Here is an 18,454-nt window from a genome sequence, read left to right on the forward strand (position 1 = left end):
TAGAAGGACCAGCAGGGAGCATGCAGATTGGAGGAACTGCAAAATGGTATAAATTAATGAAAATGATTCTTCTGGCACTTCTCACTGCCTGCCTGCCTCCTTGGAATGGTTCTAGCAACTGCCTTCCTGGGGCCCAAGCACTTGCGGGCCAGGCACTCTGAGAGGGCAAAAACTTGAGGATTTGATAGCAGAAGAGAATGTCCCTTCTGGATTTGATGGCAGAAGGGAGAATGAGAGGGAGGAAGAGGGACTGACAACCATGGATAGAAATGTGCACATGTCCATTATGAGAAACCAGGAGGCTTCCGTGTGAGTCCTGTGCTGTTCCTGGCCGCCTGGGGGACCTTGGGCAAGTTGCCTCACCTCTCTCAGCCTTGGTTTTCATGTCACTGGATAAACTAGCTAGTGGTGTTTGCAAGTCCCAGCCAACCTTGATATTCTGTGGCGTCCGGAATACTTTTTCATGCACCCGCCCACCTCCATTTCCTCTGTTGAAATTATTTGGTTTATATATCTGTCTTGCACAGCTGGAAGTTGTTCTTAAAACCGAGGATCATTTCCTTTCTCCTTTTGATCATGAGGTCCTAAGAAGGTGCGGAGTCTGCTGGAGTGAGGGAATGATGGACAGAGGGACAGCCCTGGGGATGGCTAAGGCTGTCGCATGCAGTAGCCATGAGGGCTACTTACAAAGGAAGGGTGGGGTCAGATTAGGACATCGCTGGCTTTGACCGGCTACGGGGGTGGGGTGGGGGTGAGCGATTCATTACATTTCCACTGAGGCTCAGACTTGGAAGCCCTTCTGCCTCTTCCTCTTCCTCCCCCACAGATGCTGTCTGGGTGACGGCTGCCAGGGGAAGAGGGGTGGAGGGCATCACGTGTGAATGAGTTCCTGCCTGAAACTGCACTGCCAGCCCTTCAAAATCATTCTGGGTTTTATATTCACGTGCTACCCTATATTCAAACAACAACAACAATAGCACGCAGATGGGCAAGGTTCCCCCCAGCCCACCCAAAGGTCCCTCATTTGGGTCATGAAACCTCAGCATGGCATCCAGAACCCAGGCTGTAAAACCGATCTGGCAGCAGCCTTTGCTCCGGGAGGGACGGGTCTGAGCAGCCGGCCCCACCCTCTCGACTTCCTGTTTCCTTTGTCTGGGGCGCGGGGTCTGGGAGAAGGGGGCTGGAGAGCGGTGCGCAGGAGGGCGGCTGGAAATTCGGCGTCTCCACCCCAGACTCCGAGGGGGCGGTGCTGGGGGCGGAGCCAGGCCCGGGAGCCGGCCGCCGCTGGATTTACCCACTTGATTTCAAATCTGCCCAGCGGGAGGCCCCGGCTGCTGGTGGAAGTTAAGTGCGCCCCTCCCCCTTCCCCCCAGGCTCCCTGGTACCCTGTGGCCCGCCAGAGTCCTGGATGATAATGGCCTCCCGGAGGGTCTCCATGGACTTCCTCGTGATGCCAGCTTTATACTTGAGAAACCCCAGTAGAACCCAAAGCCCCAAGTCAGTGCCTGCCCCGAAGTGGGCAAACGAATAGACGAGTAAGCAGATGGATGAAAGACCAGGAGGGCAGATGAGATTTGAAAAGGATTGTAAAACTGCCAGACTCGCGGTGTTCATGCCTCTTTTGCTCTTGCTGAAGAAAAACACTTCTCAGCTGAGCAGCTAAGACAGTAAAGCATGTCTTAAAGAAGGAAGGGAGGGGGGAATGAAAGGATGAATGGATTTTGTATTTTGACATATTTACTAGGAAATGTGGAAGCTGCTTAGCACCTGCTAATTAGAGTCAGAGCAACCCGAATTCCCTGTGATGTGCAAATGCCAAGGGAGGGGAGCCGGAAGGATGGGTGGATTTTCCAAGGGGGATCTGGGCTTTTCCCAAGTGAGGACTGAGGACTGGAGAAGGTGGGGGAGGGTAGAGATGAGGAACTGAAGAGGTGCCCAGAAGGGCGAGGTCATTTAACATCTTGGCATCTCCTGTGACCCACCAAGCACTGTCTTTTCACAGATCATGGGTCTGCAGCTGGAGAGCACCAGGGAGGGGGTTTGGTGACCAGATCTGTCCTTTCAACTATTGCTCAGGAATTGCAGTTCTAAAGGTCAAAGGACTGGTCCAAGGTCACTCTTGTGTTCTTTGTGCTTCACTCACCTGTCTTGAGACCCTCTCCCACCACCCTGCTCCCTGCTGTTCAATTTGGGGACTGCGGAGCCATTGGAGACACAGGCCCTGGACTCTGGTGGGATCCTCAAACTATGCCTTCCCCAACTTGCTGTCTGTGTCTTTGGGGAAAGTTACTTTGTTTTCTGGGCCTCTGCTTTTTGTCTTGTAAATGGGAGATAATAATAGCATTCAATTTAGAGGGGTCTTGGAAACAGGTGATCGGATTAAAGACCTTGACATGTGGTTAAGCGTGCAGTGGATGTGGACTGCCATCTTTGAAGACTATGGAGTCCAAGGGCCATAAGTGTCTTAGGTTAGGCAATGAGTAGCTGTGTGACTGGATAGATTGGTGTCTGTTTAGGAAACGAGAGCCCATGTGAGTCCGTTCCGGAGGAGACTAGTTATGGTGGTGTTGGTGGAACTGCAAGTCCAGCAGGAGACCTTAAGGCAGAGCTGAGAGCAATGTGGGAAGGTGATTCCATCCCTAAACTGGAGGGACAGAGGGCGGACGCAGGTTACTGGAGGCTTTCTGGTGGGATCCTGGACCACTGAGGAGCAGTTGTATGGGGTACGTGAAGCTGGAAGGGAATGAAGAACCACCTCGGCTTCTCCCTAGTTCTCACCCTCCAACCTCCCACTTGGCTGAACCAGTTGGCAATGGAGCCTTAGAAGTGTAGTTAACAGGGGTCAGTGCACTGTGACATAGAGCAGAACAGGGCAAGGCAAGGAGTGACCCACACAGGGACCTGGGGCACATGACTTATTACCCTCTTATATCTTAGTGTTTTAACCTGCTTAAGAAAAAGCGGGGGAGGGGCGCCTGGGTGGCTTAGTTGGTTAGGCGTCCGACTTTCACTTAGGTCATGATCTCGCGGTTCGTGGGTTCGAGCCCCGCATCGGGCTCTGTGCTGACTGCCAGCTCAGAGCCTGGAGCCTATTTCAGAGTCTGTGTCTCCCTCTCTCTCTGACCCTCCCCTGCTCACGCTGTCTCTCTCTCTCTCCTAGAAATAAATAAAAATACTAAAGAAAAAAGAAAAGGCAGGGGAAGGGAGAGGATGCCTGATGATCGATGCGGTGTGACTGTTGTGTGGCTCCCATAGGCTGAGGCTGCAACAGCCCACAGTGGTCATACCAAGTATTCAATAATGGCAGGTTCAATCTTTTCCTCTTTTCCAGTACCAACTCTTACGTCTTCTGGAAGTCGCTGCTGACCTCTGTGACCTTATGTTACCTTGCACATACTTTTAGTAGAGGCTTTATCACACTGCGGTGCCATTAGGGATCAGGTATCTGTCTCTTCCACTAGAGGATGAACTGCTAGGAGTGACTTCCTGTGCTTGGCATCCGTTGCTCCTACAGGGCCTGTCATTCAGTAGTTATTGGATGAAAGCTTTGTAGGTCCACATATAACATATAACTGTTGAAAACATTTTCTTTTTTATAAAATTTTTTAATGTTTTATTTATTTCTGAGAGAGAGACAGCATGAGCAGGGGAGGGTCAGAGAGAGAGGGAGACACAGAATCTGAAACAGGCGCCAGGCTCTGAGCTGGCTGTCAGCACAGAGCCTGACACGGAGCTCGAACCCACCAACCCTGAGATCATGACCTGAGCCGAACTCAGACGCTCAACCGACTGAGCCATCCAGGCACCCCTGTTGAAAACTTTTTCTAAGCAATGCTGGAGTTCATGGGATATGGATTTCTAGAAGTAGTGCATCACTAACAGAATTTTAGTGGAGGGGAGAAGAAAAGACAAGAAGAGAGGTATGAAGCTCAAGGAAGATGGGAGGTATGAAATTTTGGAGAAAGACAAGGGGACTTATTCAAGGTCACATACATATGAGGGTTGCCAGATTTCCTGGTTTCTAAGCTAGTAGGTGATTTAAAAAAATCTAACTTTTGGGGACTCTGGCTGGCTCAGTTGGTTAAGCATCCAACTCTTTATGTTTATATTTTTTTCTTAATTTACATCCAATTTAGTTAGCAACGAGTGCAATAATGATTTCAGGAGTAGATTCCAGTGATTCATCCCCTATGTATAACATCCTGTGCTCATCCCAACAGGTGTCTTCCTTAATTCCCCTTGCCCATTTAGCCCCTCCCCCCCAACCCTCCAGCAACCCTCAGTTTGTTCTCTGTATTTTAAGAGTCTCTTATGTTTTATCCCCCTCCTTGTTTTTATATTATTTTTGCTTTCCCTTTCTTATGTTTATCTGTTTTGTATCTTAAATTCCTCATATGAGTGAAGTCATATGATATTTGTCTTTCTCTGACTAATTTTGCTTAGCATGATACCCCTAGTTCTACCCACGTTGTTGCAAATGGCAAGATTTCATTCTTTTTGATTGCTGACTAATACTCCATTGTGTGTGTGTGTGTGTGTGTGTGTGTGTGTACCACATCTTCTTTATCCATTCATCCATTGGTGGACATTTGGACTCTTTCCATTCTTTGGCTATTGTTGATAGTGCTGCTATAACACTATCAATATAACATTGGGGTGCATGTGCCCCTTTGAAAAAGCACACCTGTGTATCTTGGATAAATACCTAGTAGTGCAATTTCTGGGCTCTAGGGTAGTTCTATTTTCAATTTTTTGAGGAACTTCCATACTGTTTTCTAGAGTGGCTGCACCAGTTTGCATTCCCACCAGCAATGCAAACGATATCCTCTTTCTTCGCATCCTCGCTAACATCTGTTGTTGCCTGAGTTGTTAATGTTAGCCGCTCTGACTGGTGCGAGGTGGTATCTCATTGTGATTTTTAAAATTCCCCGATGATGAATGATGTTGAGCATTTTTTCATGTGTCTGTTGGCCATCTGGATGTCTTCTTCAAAGATGTCTCTATTCATGTCTGTTGCCCGTTTCTTCACAGGGTTGTTCAGCTCAGGTCAGGATCTCAGGGTTGTGAGATTGCCTCACATCAGGCTCCACACTGGACATGGAACCTGCTTCAGATTCTCCCTCTCCCTTTGCTCGCTCCCCTGCTTGGGTGCACGTGGTTTCTCTCTCTCTCAAAAAAACTTTTTTAACTTTTTTCTCTTCATAAAAAAATAACACGTTAACTGAGGGAAATTTAGGAAAGTCAGGTAAGCAAAATAAAGAAAATAAAAATTATGCATAATGCTAAGCCCCAAAATAATCACAGTAAATATTTTCGAGTTTATCTACTCAGTCATACACATATGGCATTTTTTTCCCTACTAAGAGTAGTGTCAATCTGTTTTGCAACCTATTTTTTAAAACCTAACAATAATGCTTGAGCAATTTTCCAAGACATTATATACTCTTTTACAGCACAAATTCTAAAGCATCAGAACAAACAGTCCACTGTACACATTCACTTGATTTATTTAACGCACCCTCTCTTATTGAAATTTTTGCTTGTCTTTAATATTTTACTGGACTCAGAAATCCTATGAGGAAATGCATACAGCCTAATCCTTTTTCACATTCTCATTATTTCTTCAGGATAGTTTCCTAGAAGTGGAATGACTGGTCAAAGCACATGCACATTTTTGTAGCTTTTAACAAGCATTGCTGAATTGCTTTCTAGAAAGTTGTTTTTCTTTTTTAAATTATTTGCATTCCCATTTGTTGTAGAGGAAATGGTTCTGGGTAAACTTACCAACATTGAATTGATCTATTGTTATTTTGCCAAAATCAATAGATCAAATGACCCATTTACAAAATGGCCAGTTAGGAAGATGATAGACAGGTAGGTAGGTAGGTAGGTATGTAGGTAGGTAGGTAGGTAGATAGATAGATAGATAGATAGAGCAAGTCAAAGTCAATTAATTAAATGTTCTATAAACAGAATAAATATTTTTAACAAGTATACTTATTAACATTGTTGCAGAGCAATTTCTACTGCAGAGAAGGTTTTCCTGTGCCATGGAGATTGCCATCACCTGGGAGTGCACTGGTCTCATTTTGTCCCTATAGTAGCTGGTCTTGGGGCCCCTGGGTGACTCAGTGGGTTGAGCATCTGACTCTTGATTTTAGCTCAGGTCATGATCTCACAGTTCGTGGGGTCAAGCCCCCTGTCAGGTTTTGTGCCCTGCTTGGGATTCTGTCTTTCCTCTCTCTCTGCCCCTCTCCCTGCTCACGCACTCTCTGTCTCTCTCTCAAAATAAAGAAATATTTTTAAAAATTGCTCAGTTTGTTGAAATGATGCATTTTTTTAGAGTATCTTTACATTTTTATTTATTTACTCTTAAGGTTTTATTTTTAAGTAATCTCTATGCCCAATGTGAGGCTTGAACTCATGACCTGGAGATCAAGAATCATATCCTCTGCCAACTGAGCCAGCCAGGCACCCCGAGCATATCTTTAATAATCAAAAATGTATATTTCCCCATTAGAAACTAGGTTGCTGGCATTGGAACTAGGAATCTTCCTGGTTTTACTGATTTCTTTTGAATTCCTTTTTACATCACTCTCTGTTGCTACTCTTGACATTTTTATGAGACATCGGCTCATTTCTCAATGGTCCTTTGATTGATTCCTAGCAATTAGTAAACAAAATTTAATATGTGATAAGGGTACTACTGTCACTTCTTAGTTCCCCTGCTAGCTTAAAATTGTCCAGCATTTTTAGGACTGGTTACCAATTTACTTCTCTTTCCTCAGTCATTGTATATTGATGGCAAATGTTTGTCATATTTGAGGCACTGGTCACACTCTTCATTCTCTTCTGGATTCTTGTTCTCTTTTTTTCTGCTGCTTGCCCTCTCATGTCTAGCCTTCCACAAACTTCTACTAAGCCATCTCATTCCAATTACTCCATGTTAGAAACCCACATCTCAAGACTTCCTATTGGATGGGCCTATGCTCTCTGATTTCTTTAGCAATCTGGTGAATATCTTTTAAACTTTTTCAATTGTATGCATCTTTAGCACTCATTAGCTAATTCCCCAAATTGCATATCAGCCTTAATACGTTCCTAGAAGTTAAATTTTCACATTTCAGCGTTGCCTCTGTGATAGGAATGTTTTAGACATTTGTGCATGCCATTCTCTGGTTTTTCAGTCTTTCGTCATTTGGGGGCCTTCTTTCATCAGCTCCTCAAATGACATCAGCTTTAATTTTGAATTTCTGGAATTAATGGATGCAATTCTTTCTGCCTTTTTCTTTCTTAGCCCGTCGTCTGGTGTTTATAAGATTTGGGGCCAATGAACGTTTGGCTCCGTTGTCAGCAATTTCATATCTATGGTGCATGGATAGCAGATTTAGTGATTCTGCTCTGTCATTGGTATCTTCTTTTTTGTATTTTGACCAATTTTGTCTTGAATTGTGAACTATATAGATTTTCTGCAAATTGCTACCAAGTTGATATTTCCGTTTGTTTTTTTCCAACATATAAGTCATACATCATTACTAGAAATAGCACATAGCTATTTGATAGTGGGAGCAGCTCTGAAGGTTCTATCTCCACAGAACTGCAGAAGCCACGGCTTACCTCACAGTGAATCTGGTCAATTTGCCGATCTATTGGGCTAACTTGGCTATTTGGAAAGTGCGTGTTTTAGTGAATTCTTTTCTGATAAAACAGCCTGTTTCCCTGCAAAAGTCCCATCTCCTTGCATCCCTGCCAACTATATTAGTTTTCTGTTGCTGCTGTAACAAATTACTACAATTGTTGTAGCTATAAATAGGACACACTTATTCTCTTTCAGTTCGGTGGTTTCCAAGTCCAATATGGGCCTGTCTCCCCAGACTAAAATGAAGATGTTGACACGTTGAGCTCCTTTCTGGAGGCCTTCAGAGGCAATTTGTTTCTGTTCTTTTGGGTTGTTGGCAGAAGTCAATTCCTTGTGATGACAGGAGGAAATGCCCTCCTCTCTTGCTGGCTGTAAACTGAGGGTCCTCCTAGCAATTACAGGCCAGCACATTCCCTAGCTCTCGGGCCCCTTTCTTCATCTTGAAGCCAGCGACAGCAGTTAGTACTCCCGAGGACCCTGTGTGACCCGTACCCGGCCTTCCTCTTCCACTTTGAAGGCTGGTATGGTTAGACGGGGCCCACCTGGCTGGTCTTGGCTAATCTCTCTAATTTTAGGCCAGCTGCCTACAAACCCTAACTCCCTTTTCTCGTGGAATATAACATATTTACAGGCTCCCCAGTTTAAGATATGGATGTCTTTGGGGGGCCATATTCTGCCTACCACGCCAACATTAGCTATTGTTATTAAAAAAGAGAATCACCTCAGCTAGGTTTATTTCAGGCCTAGATGTAGAGCATGGGAGAGGGGACCAATGGTGGCTTTGGCACTGTGTTACAAAAACGTTTCCCCCCCATATCCTGGGTGGAAGTGATTTCAGATGTGGTCTGTTCCCGAGAGTGCCGAGGGCCCTGTTTGCAATAAGCAGGAACGACGGCCTAGGGACAGGTGTCTTCCAGAGGCCGGGCAAGCTAAATATAGCAGAATAGAGGGGAAACAGGTGAGAAGAAAGCTGGAGGATTTTAGAGAAAGTGGGGTCAAAAGAAATCATTTTAGAGCAGAGAAATGTGTAAAGCGGGAGTGACCAAGAGGCCAAATTTGATTCACGTACCTGACATTTGCTGGGACGAGGGGTATGCACGTTCCCTTTGAGTAGAGACTGCTAGTCAGTGTCCATATTTGTTGTAGATTCATCCTCCCCATCCCGCCCCCACCCGTCCGTCCCCACCCGAGCAAAGAGGCAGCTCCACAGCTGCTCTAGCACTCTTCTTTTATGTTGTCTTAATTAAAACAAGTTTTTTTTCATGTTTATTTATTTTTTAAGAGACAGAGAGAGGTTGGAGGAGGAGTAGAGTGAGGGAGACAGAGAATCTGAAGCAGGCTCTGCATGGACAGCAGAGAGCCTGAGTGGTGTTCAAACTCACGAACCATGAGATGATGACCTGAGCTGAAGTCGGTCACTTACCCAACTGAGCCACCCAGTGTGGCTTTAAACTATTTTTTTCACGATTACTGTAGCTGAGCAGTTCTTTAATAAACTTATTGGCCCTTTGGCCAACTTCTTTTGTGAAATGCCTGTTCTAGCCTTTTGCCCTCTGTTTTACTGAGTTATCTGCCTCTTTCTTTCTGATTTGTCAGACTTCTCTATAGGTTCTGGGTTTAAGGCATTTGTCATCCCTGTGTTTTGCAAATATTCTTCTCCTATTCTGGGAGTTGCCTTTTTCCTTCCTAAATTAAGCCTTTAGATAAACTAAAGTTCTTAAGTTTACCAAATGCTCCCCACACCATGGTTGATGCTGTTTGGGTGCCATGGAAGAAGACTTCACCCATCCCAAAGATCATGAACATATTCTTCTTTGTTTTCTTCTAGAAGCTTTATAGATTTTACCTTCACATTTAGAACGGCCTTCCATCTAGAACTAATGTTTGTGTAGGAGATGAGGTGGGTTCAAGATTCCCTTTTTTTTCCATATGGATATGCCACTGGCCTGGCATCATTTATTGAAAAGACCAGTCTGTCCACCATTGGCCCTGCCATTTCACATTGGTCATAAGTCAAGTCATCATGGATTTGTCCTGTTTGTGACACCTTTCCACTAGTCTCTTTGAATTAGTTCAATACCACACTGAATTAATTACTGTAGCCTTGTCATTAGTCTTAAAGCCTGGTATTGAAAACAGCTCTGTCCTTCAAGATTGTATTGGTTGTTCTTGGCCCTTTGCATTTCCACATACATTTTAGAATCCACCTGTCAGTTTCCACAGACAAGATGGGATTTTGATTGGTATTGTATTAAATCCACAGATGTGCTTAGGGAGATGAATATCTTTATATTTTATTAAGTTTTTCTCAGCAAACTTCTGCAGTTATCAGTATAAGTTTTTTTCATAACTTTCATAAGATTTATTTTTAAGTATTCAATATTCTTGATGCTATTTTAAATAATATTCTAAATGTTTTACTTTCTTTTTACCACTGGTATATGTGTTGATTTCCAATTTTCTGTTGGCCCTAAGAATCAAGAACTTTTGCCAGATCATTTTTAATTATAATAACATATAGATTATTTTTTCCTATGTGCATGATCGTATTGACTACAAATAGTGGCAACTATACTTCTTTCTTTCCAATTTTTATATAAGTTTATGTCTTTTCTTCATTTACTGAAGTGGTTAAGACTCCCAGGAGAGTTTGAATAGAAATAAGGGTAGTGAGCATTTTTGTCTCATTTCTAATTTCAGAGGAAACTCTTCTGGTAGTTCTCCATTGAGTATTATTTTTGCATTAGAATTTTTGTAGATATTCTATAAAAAATTTGGAAATTCTCTTCTAGTCCTAAGTCACTAGGAACTTTAATCATTAATGGGTGTTAAGTTCTATTAAATCTCTTTTCTTCATCTAGTAAGATGGCTGTATGTCTTTTCTCCTTTATAAATAAATAAATGTGTTTATTATGTATATATAATGTATATTGACTGGCTTTCACTTGTTAAACAGTCCTTGCATTTCTGAACAAGTTGACTTGGTCCTTGTGTGTTGTGCTTTTTTATGTGTCACTGGGTTCAATTTGCTGATATGCGTTTTGTTTCTGATTTTTGTGTCATGTTCATGAAACAGATTGACCAGAAATTTAATTTTTCCTTTTCTTCCCTTCCCTTCCCTCTCTTTCTTTCTGAAGTTCATTTATTTATTTTGAGAGAGAGAGAGAGAGAGAGAGTCCACAGGGGAGGGGAAGAGAAAAGGAGAGAGAGAGAGAGAATCTCAAGTAGGCTCTGCATTGTCAAGAGCAGTGGGGCTTGAACTCACTGGCCAGACTCACAGGACTCAACTTACTTTGCAGGGCTGGAACTCATAAGCCGTTAGATCATGACCTGAGCTGAAATCAGGAGTTAGGCACTTAACTGACTGAGCCACCCAGGCACCCTTTTTCTTTTCTTTAATGTCAGATTTTAGTATCAAACCTATACTGGCTTCATAGGATGTAGTATTCTCTTTGCTTTATCCTTTATCCTTCCCTGCCTGCCTGCCTTCCTCCCTCCCTCCTTTCCCTCCTTCTTTTTTTCTTAATTAAAAAAAATCTTTCTATGTTTATTTATTCTTGAGAGGGAGAGAAAGAGAGAGAGAAAGAGACAAAGTGCAAGCTGGGGAGGCGCAGAGAGAGAGGGAGACACAGAATCTGAGGCAGGCTCCAGGCTCCAAGCTGTTAGCACAGAGCCCGATGCAGGGCCTGAACACACAAACTATGAGATCATGACCTGGGCTGAAGTCAGACACTTAACCCACTGAGACACCCAGGGACCCCTTCCTTCCTTCCTTCCTTCCTTCCTTCCTTCCTTCCTTCCTTCCTTCCTTCCTTCCTTCTTTTTAGTTTACATAATGTTGATATTGTTTATTTATTAAATATTTGGGCCAATTCACCAGTGAAGATATTGGGCCTCGAGTTTTCTCTGTGTGAAGATTTTTAGTTAAACATATATTTAGTAGATATAGAGATATTAGATTTCCTATTTCTTTTATATTAGTTTTGTAAGCTGTACTTTTCCAGAAAATTATTTATTTCACCTAAATTTTCTAAAACTTTTGGCAGAGTGATTTATAATAGTCTGTTATTAACTTTTTAATGTCTTAAAGGTCTGTGGTGAACTTAATTCCTGATACATATAATTTGTGCTTTTCTTTTTTTTGTCTTGATGGGTCTCGCCAGAGGTCCATCCATTTTACTATGCTTCTCAAAGACCCCATTTTCGGCTTATGTTGGACTTCCCTAATGTGCAGTTTATTTTCTGCTTCATTAACCTCTGATCTTATTTTTGTGATTCCCTTTCTCCAGCATACTTTTGGTTAATTCGCTGTTCTATTTCTAAATTATTCAGTTGAATGCTTAAGTTACTGATTTTTTTAGTCTTTCTAAAGACTATAAGTCTTTAGACTTATAAGTAAAGTTTGGTTTGTATCTCATCTTTTTGATATGTTACATTTCTATTATAAAGAATGGAAATCTCCATGTGATTTCTTCTTTGACCCATGAATTAGGTAGAAGTTTATTACTTAATCTTTAAACATTTGGTGATATTCTAGTCATTTCTTGTTCTTGATTTCTTGTTTAATTGGAGATGCTCAGAGAAAATTGAGTGATTTCAGTTCTTGAAAGTTTTCTTAGAATTTGTCTTTTAGCACAATATATGTTCAACTTTGGAGCTTGATAAAAATATACATAATGTTATCAGTATGAGTAGTGTTTTATCTGAATCTGTAGTTCAGATTTGTTTGTCAATTCTTTAATATTCTTACTGATTTTTTGGTCTGATTATTCTATCTGTTATTAAGGGAGATGTGTTAAGGGTTTCCTTTGTGATTGTGGCTTTATTTCTCCTTTTTTAAATTCTGTCCATTTTTGCTTTATATGTATTGAGTTACATGTTAGTTATATATAAATTAAGAATTGTCATATATTCCACATTATCATTATAAATGTCTCTAGTAGTGCTTCATGCTGTAAAATCTACTTTGTCTATAGTTTTCTTTCTGTCAGTGTTGACATTCTATCAGTTTTCATCCTTTACTTTCAAACTTTAATGTCATTATATTTAAGGAACATATAATTGGGTTTTTATCTTTTTAATTCAGCCTGATAATGTTTGTATATTTTTTAAAGATTTTATTTTCTTTTTTCTTTTTATTTGAGAGAGAGACAGAGAGAGAGAGAGAGAGAGAGAGAGAGAGAGCAAGCATGAGTGAGGCAGAGGGGCAAAGAGAGAGAGAAAGAGAGAGAGAGAGAGAGGGAGAATCTTAAGCAGGCTTGATCCCACAACCTTGAGATCATGACCTGAGTCAAAGTCAAGAGCCAATGCTCAAATGACTGAACCACCCAGGCACCCCTATTTTCTTTTTTTAAAAAAATGTCTTAATGTTTATTTATTTTTGATAGAGAGAGACAGATGTGAATGGGTGAGGGTCAGAGAGGGAGGAAGACACAGAATCAGAAACAGGCTCCAGGCTCCGAGCTGTCAACACAGAGCCTGACGTGGGGATTGAACTCACAAACCACGAGATCATGACTTAAGCTGAAGTTAGATGTTTAACCTGCTGAGCCACCCGGGCACCCCTAAATATTTTCTTTTAAAGTAATCTCTATACCCCATTTAAGGCTTGAACTCACAGCCCCCATATCAAGAGTCTCATACTCTATGACTCAGCCTGCCTAGTACTCCGATAAAATTTATATTTTAACTAAAGTACTTAGTGTATTTATGTTTAATATGATTACTTATATAGTTGGGTTTATATCTACCATCTTTCCATTGTTTTGTTTGTCCTACATGATTTATGTTTTTCCCCCTCTCTTTTCTTGTCTTCATTTGTATTAATCCAATAACTCCCTTCTCTTTTAGTTTTTTAATTATATATTCTTTTATTTTTTTGAGTGGTCAACTTCACTCACTGTAGTCTAATAAAAATTGCTACTTTTCCCATTTTTGAGACAATGCTAAGAATTATCAAATCTTAATGCATCTATTTGACAGACCTGGAGCAGTTCCCATTGCTGCTAAGGTTTCAGGTAGAGATGCAAGAAAAAAGTGTCCTCGCACTTTCTGTCTGTCAGGTTGTGGCAGTTAAGATTGAATGGGGGAACACAGTGAAAAGAAAAAAAAAGAATTATCAAACCTTAGAACATTTAAACCTCTTAACCACTATGCAGTTTGGGCTGCTGGAACAAAGCATTGTCGACCAGATAGCTTACTTCTCACATTCCTGGAGGCTGAGTCTGAGATGGGGTGCCAGTGTGGTGGCCTTCTGGTGAGAGTGGTCTTACAGGTTGCAGACTGCTGTGATCTTGTTGTACCTTACATAGCAGATGGAGGGCCAGAGAGTTCCCTGGAGTCCTCTCCTAAGGCTCTAATTCCAGTCATAAGGGTTGCACCCCATCATCTGACTACCATCTTCTAATATCGTCATACTGGGGGTTAGAATTTCAACATATGAGTTTGGGAGGGAACAAACATCCAGTCCATTGCAACCATTTCTGGCCATTTTTATTTTTATCATGGATTTAAATCCTACAAATATTTAGAACCCCCAAAATATCCTTGTTATTGTTTTGTGCAGTCAGTATTCTGTTTTATGTATCCACATACTTACTCTTTGAATTGCTCCTCATTTCTTCCTGCATTTTCCATCAACAACCGATAAGCTGTGGGTGGTGGCCTCTCTGCTGAGATGTGGACAAGGTTTGTAGCTGCCTCTGGAATCAAAGCTGGGACATAGTAGGAGAAACAGTGGAACAAAACCGTAAGGCCTGGGTTCTGCTGGCTACATAGACTAAGCAACTCATTTATCATTTCTGAGCCTCAGCTCTTTCATCTCTTTTTTTTTTTTAATTTTTTTTTTATTTATTTCTAGGAGAGAGAGAGAGAGAGAGAGAGCGTGAGCAAAGGAGTGTCAGAGAGAGAGGGAGTCACAGACTGAAACAGGCTCCAGGCTCTGAGCTGGCAGTCAGCACAGAGTCCGACGCGGGGCTCGAACCCACGAACCGCGAGATCATGACCTAAGCGAAAGTCGGACGCTTAACTGACTAAGCCACCCAGGCGCCCCTCTTTCATCTCTTAAAAACCAGATTGTATACCTGGTGGCCTTACCTGTCTTACAGGTATATTCAATAAATGAGATAGCAAATGTGAAAACACTGTATAAATTCTAAAACAGAGATTGTAAACTGACCCATGCCTTGCACGCAGATAGCAGATATATCTACATAGATAGATAGATAGATAGATAGATAGATAGATGCTTAGGCTACAGAGTGCTCCCTTTTTTCAACCAAGTCAATGTTTAAAAATTACATTTCACACAAAATTAAGGATTTCTGCCTTTCCTTGTGGAAAAAAAAATCTAAACATGTGGTACCCACATGTAGACCTGGCTTCCCACATGTGACCAGAGGGAGTAGTGCTCACTCTCTGTACCCTACTTCCACCCTCTAATTCTCAAAACATACCCATGTGCACTCATGTTGCTGACTTTACGCATCTCTGCCCACTTTTCACTCAATGACCCTTGCTGAGGCATTCTCAATATTAGTTGTTACCACTCATTTTCCGAGATTCACAGAGACAGAGTTTTCTAGTGTTAAGTGTTGCCCTGTGCTGAAACAGGTGACCGAGGGCGGTTGTAGAAATACTTTCCCTTGAGATCTAAAAATAAAACAGATTTATGCACGGCCTCTACTGAATGCCGGGGAAGGGCGAAATGACTGCACCAAGTTCTTTCCAGGTTTTAAATTGGTCTGGGGGTGGGGAGGAGCTATTTTAGAAACTGTATGTTGGAGGGAGAGAGGGTGGAGATTTTTTTATAGATAAATTATATATTGTAATATAACTCAACATTTGGGAAGCAAAAAGTTTCACTAAGTAGACAACAGAAAGAGCATGTCACTTTGTTTATCAAAAAGATGCATGGGTTTGTCAAAACTTATTAAACTGTCCACTTAGAATCTGGAATTCCCACTGTATATAAATTATATTCAATTTTTAAAAGCATACAGTGAAAACAGAATTTTAAAAAGGAGGCATGGGGTAAATTATAATTCTAACTTGTGTGGGGCACTTACACCATACTAAGTACCTTATGTGGATTCACTGGATTATTTTATCCTCACAATACCTTCTAAAGTAGGTACTGTTATTGTCCCCAATTTGCCAGGTGTTGAAGTTGAAGTTCAGGGTGAGGAAATAACATAATAATTTTTCCAGTTGGTAAGTGGAACAGCCAAGTCTTGAACTCCACATAAAGGACTCCAGTGCCTACCTAGATGTTCATCTGTTCTATTGTGTTCTAATCATTTGGATGATTGCAAAGAAGGAGAAAATTAATTGCTAAAAGCTTGAGGAGGAAGAAATGATGTGAACGTAACTTACTGAAGTACCCGTGTAAACACTGTTGATGAACACACTTTGCTTTTTCAATTTTAGGAATACTCATTCAGAAAACTCAAGCTGCTCAGAATTACCATTGGGTTCTTATGGGCAGGGCGGTCAAATTCCACACAAGAGGGAAAGGGCACTTTGAAGCATTGGTAGCTCTTTTTTCAAAGATAATTATGACTTTGTTGGCCTTCACAGTAAGTAGCTTTGTTTCTTGTCAGGACATTTCATGAAAAGATTTTTTAAAAATAATTTTTAACATTTATTCAATTTTAAGAGACAGAAAGAGACAGAATATGAGTGGAGGGACAGAGAGAGAGGGAGTCACAGAACCTGAAGCAGGCTCCAGGCTCCAGGCTCCAAGCTCTGAGCCATCAGCACAAAGCCTGATGCAGGGCTCAAACTCACAAACCAAGAGATCACAACCTGAGCCAAAGTCAGCCGCTTAACAGACTGAGCCACCCAGGTGCCCCAGAGACTAAGATGTTTCTGTCTTTACAGAGAATGCTCTGACCTACTCAGGGAGGTCATCTGTATATCCAGAGAACAGTGGTTCTTCATTTGAGCATCTGATGCTAAGAACCCTCCACACAGAAAAAAAGTGTTCATGTACACTTATGTGCAAATTCAGGAAGCTCAGAGATCCCCTGAAGCTCATTCATGGACCTGAAGTTAAAAACTTTGCTCTAAACCAGAATGGAGTCAGGTTGCAGGGACCAAACCAACCTTCAACTCCTTTGATTATTACAGGCACCTCATCACCAGTCTCTAGTCATCTGGTGTTGGTTTTCTTCTCTCCTAGTGGCTTGCTGTCCACTTCTTGCTTTCTCCTTGTCTGCGATAAATACATTTCTCCTTGTTACTGGTTCTGGTAAATACATTCCAGGACAAGATGGTTTTGCTGGCTCTCATTCTTGTTGCTCCCCTTGGACTTCTCTAATCATCTTCGATGATTTGCCTTTATTCACCAGGGGACACACACACACACACACACACACACACACACGAGAATGCATCATTGTACACAACCCTTTATTTTCTAATCCTTGTTTTTTTTTTAAGTTTACTTATTTAGTTTGATAGTGAGATATAGAAAGAAAGAGAGGGAGAAAAATCATGAGCAGGGGAGGAGTGGAGAGAGAGGGAGAGAGAATCCCAAGCAGGCTCTGCACTGTCAGTGCAGAGCCCGACATGGGTCTCGAACTCGTGAACCACGAGATCATGACCTGAGCCAAAACCAGGAGTTTGACACTTGACCAGCTGAGCCACCCAGGTACCCCTAGTCCTTGTCTCACAGCTGTCTCAGCTACAGAGACTTGTGTAACAGAGATCTGTCCACAGGCCCACCATCTACAGATGTCACAGTTGTTCGCTGAACCAGAGTGTCTGGTTTGGGTTGAGGGAACTGGTCGTGGGAGCAGTAGGAGGGAATAACTCCTCAAACCAGGTGTCTTGGCCTGAGTTGGGTCTTCCTTGGAAGAATGGGTGTCTTTTTCTAGCTCAGACAAATGCAGTGTGTGAGACAATGGCTGTCCTGCCTGATTAGCAGTGTTACCAAGGAGTCCAAAAGACTGATATACAGAGGATAAAATACCAACATCGCCATTCTGGTTTTGTATCACCAAGTCACCTGATCTCTTCTTTCTCCTTAATGAATAAAACTTTCAGTGTTCCCAGGGCTACATTCGCTTAGAAAAATGAGACCTGAAGGATCCATTTCCTGTAGAATCCCATCTCCATTTCACAGGATTCAGGTTTCTGCCATGGCAAGCTGAGAAGAAGAGAGGATGGGAATGGGTGGGTAATTCTATTAGCATTTATCCTTCATTTTTGCCTCCTTAACCACTAGCCATCATTCATATCTTGGCTCAAGCATCACTTTTTCAAGTCAGACCAATTCCCACTTACATGTTTTTCTAACACCACTTAGCTCTCTTGCATTGGACTTACCACCATTACAGTTTCATATTATTTGGGACATTATTGTATATAGACATATGCTTCATTAGAGTGGGGATCATTCTGTTTTTGTTTACCATTGTATCTTTGTAGCCTGGCACATGGTAGATATTAAATTAAATATTTGTTTGAGTGGATGAATGAATGGGAAGTACTTAGTCCAAGTTGTGGGAAGCCTTGGAGTTTTGACTGCGGAGCTAAAGTCCTCATACAAACACTAGGAAGTCTGTTTCCTAGACTAAATGACCCTCTTGTCACACCCAACCTTCCATTCTGAACTTCTAATTGTGTATTACAGCTCTGGCATTTTAATATCACCATTCCTTTTTGCTTTTACCCAATTTCAGACAACTTTTTCAAAATCTTACTTAAGGGAAAAGAGGCTACACTATACTCCCTTATGTGCCCCAAGAGGCTATCTAGTGTGATGGTTAAGATCATGGGCTTTGGAATCTGGTAGAGGTAGGTTTTAAACCA

At 41.9% G+C, this 18,454-nt stretch overlaps 1 protein-coding gene and 1 non-coding gene across 2 annotated transcripts in view; both read left to right on the top strand.

The window, feature by feature from the left end:
• Window positions 1-18,454, top strand: part of MARCHF4 (membrane associated ring-CH-type finger 4) — a 111,304-nt gene that overhangs the window by 26,266 nt on the left and 66,584 nt on the right. The window lies entirely within an intron of this gene.
• Window positions 13,605-13,737, top strand: LOC120232469. Its single transcript, XR_005528574.1, has one exon. It is a non-coding gene; the product is annotated as a small nucleolar RNA SNORA31 (small nucleolar RNA).

Source organism: Hyaena hyaena, unplaced genomic scaffold, assembly GCF_003009895.1.
Source record: "Hyaena hyaena isolate Hyena2069 unplaced genomic scaffold, ASM300989v1 scaffold_71, whole genome shotgun sequence".
In the NCBI taxonomy this organism is placed as follows: Eukaryota; Metazoa; Chordata; class Mammalia; order Carnivora; family Hyaenidae; genus Hyaena; species Hyaena hyaena.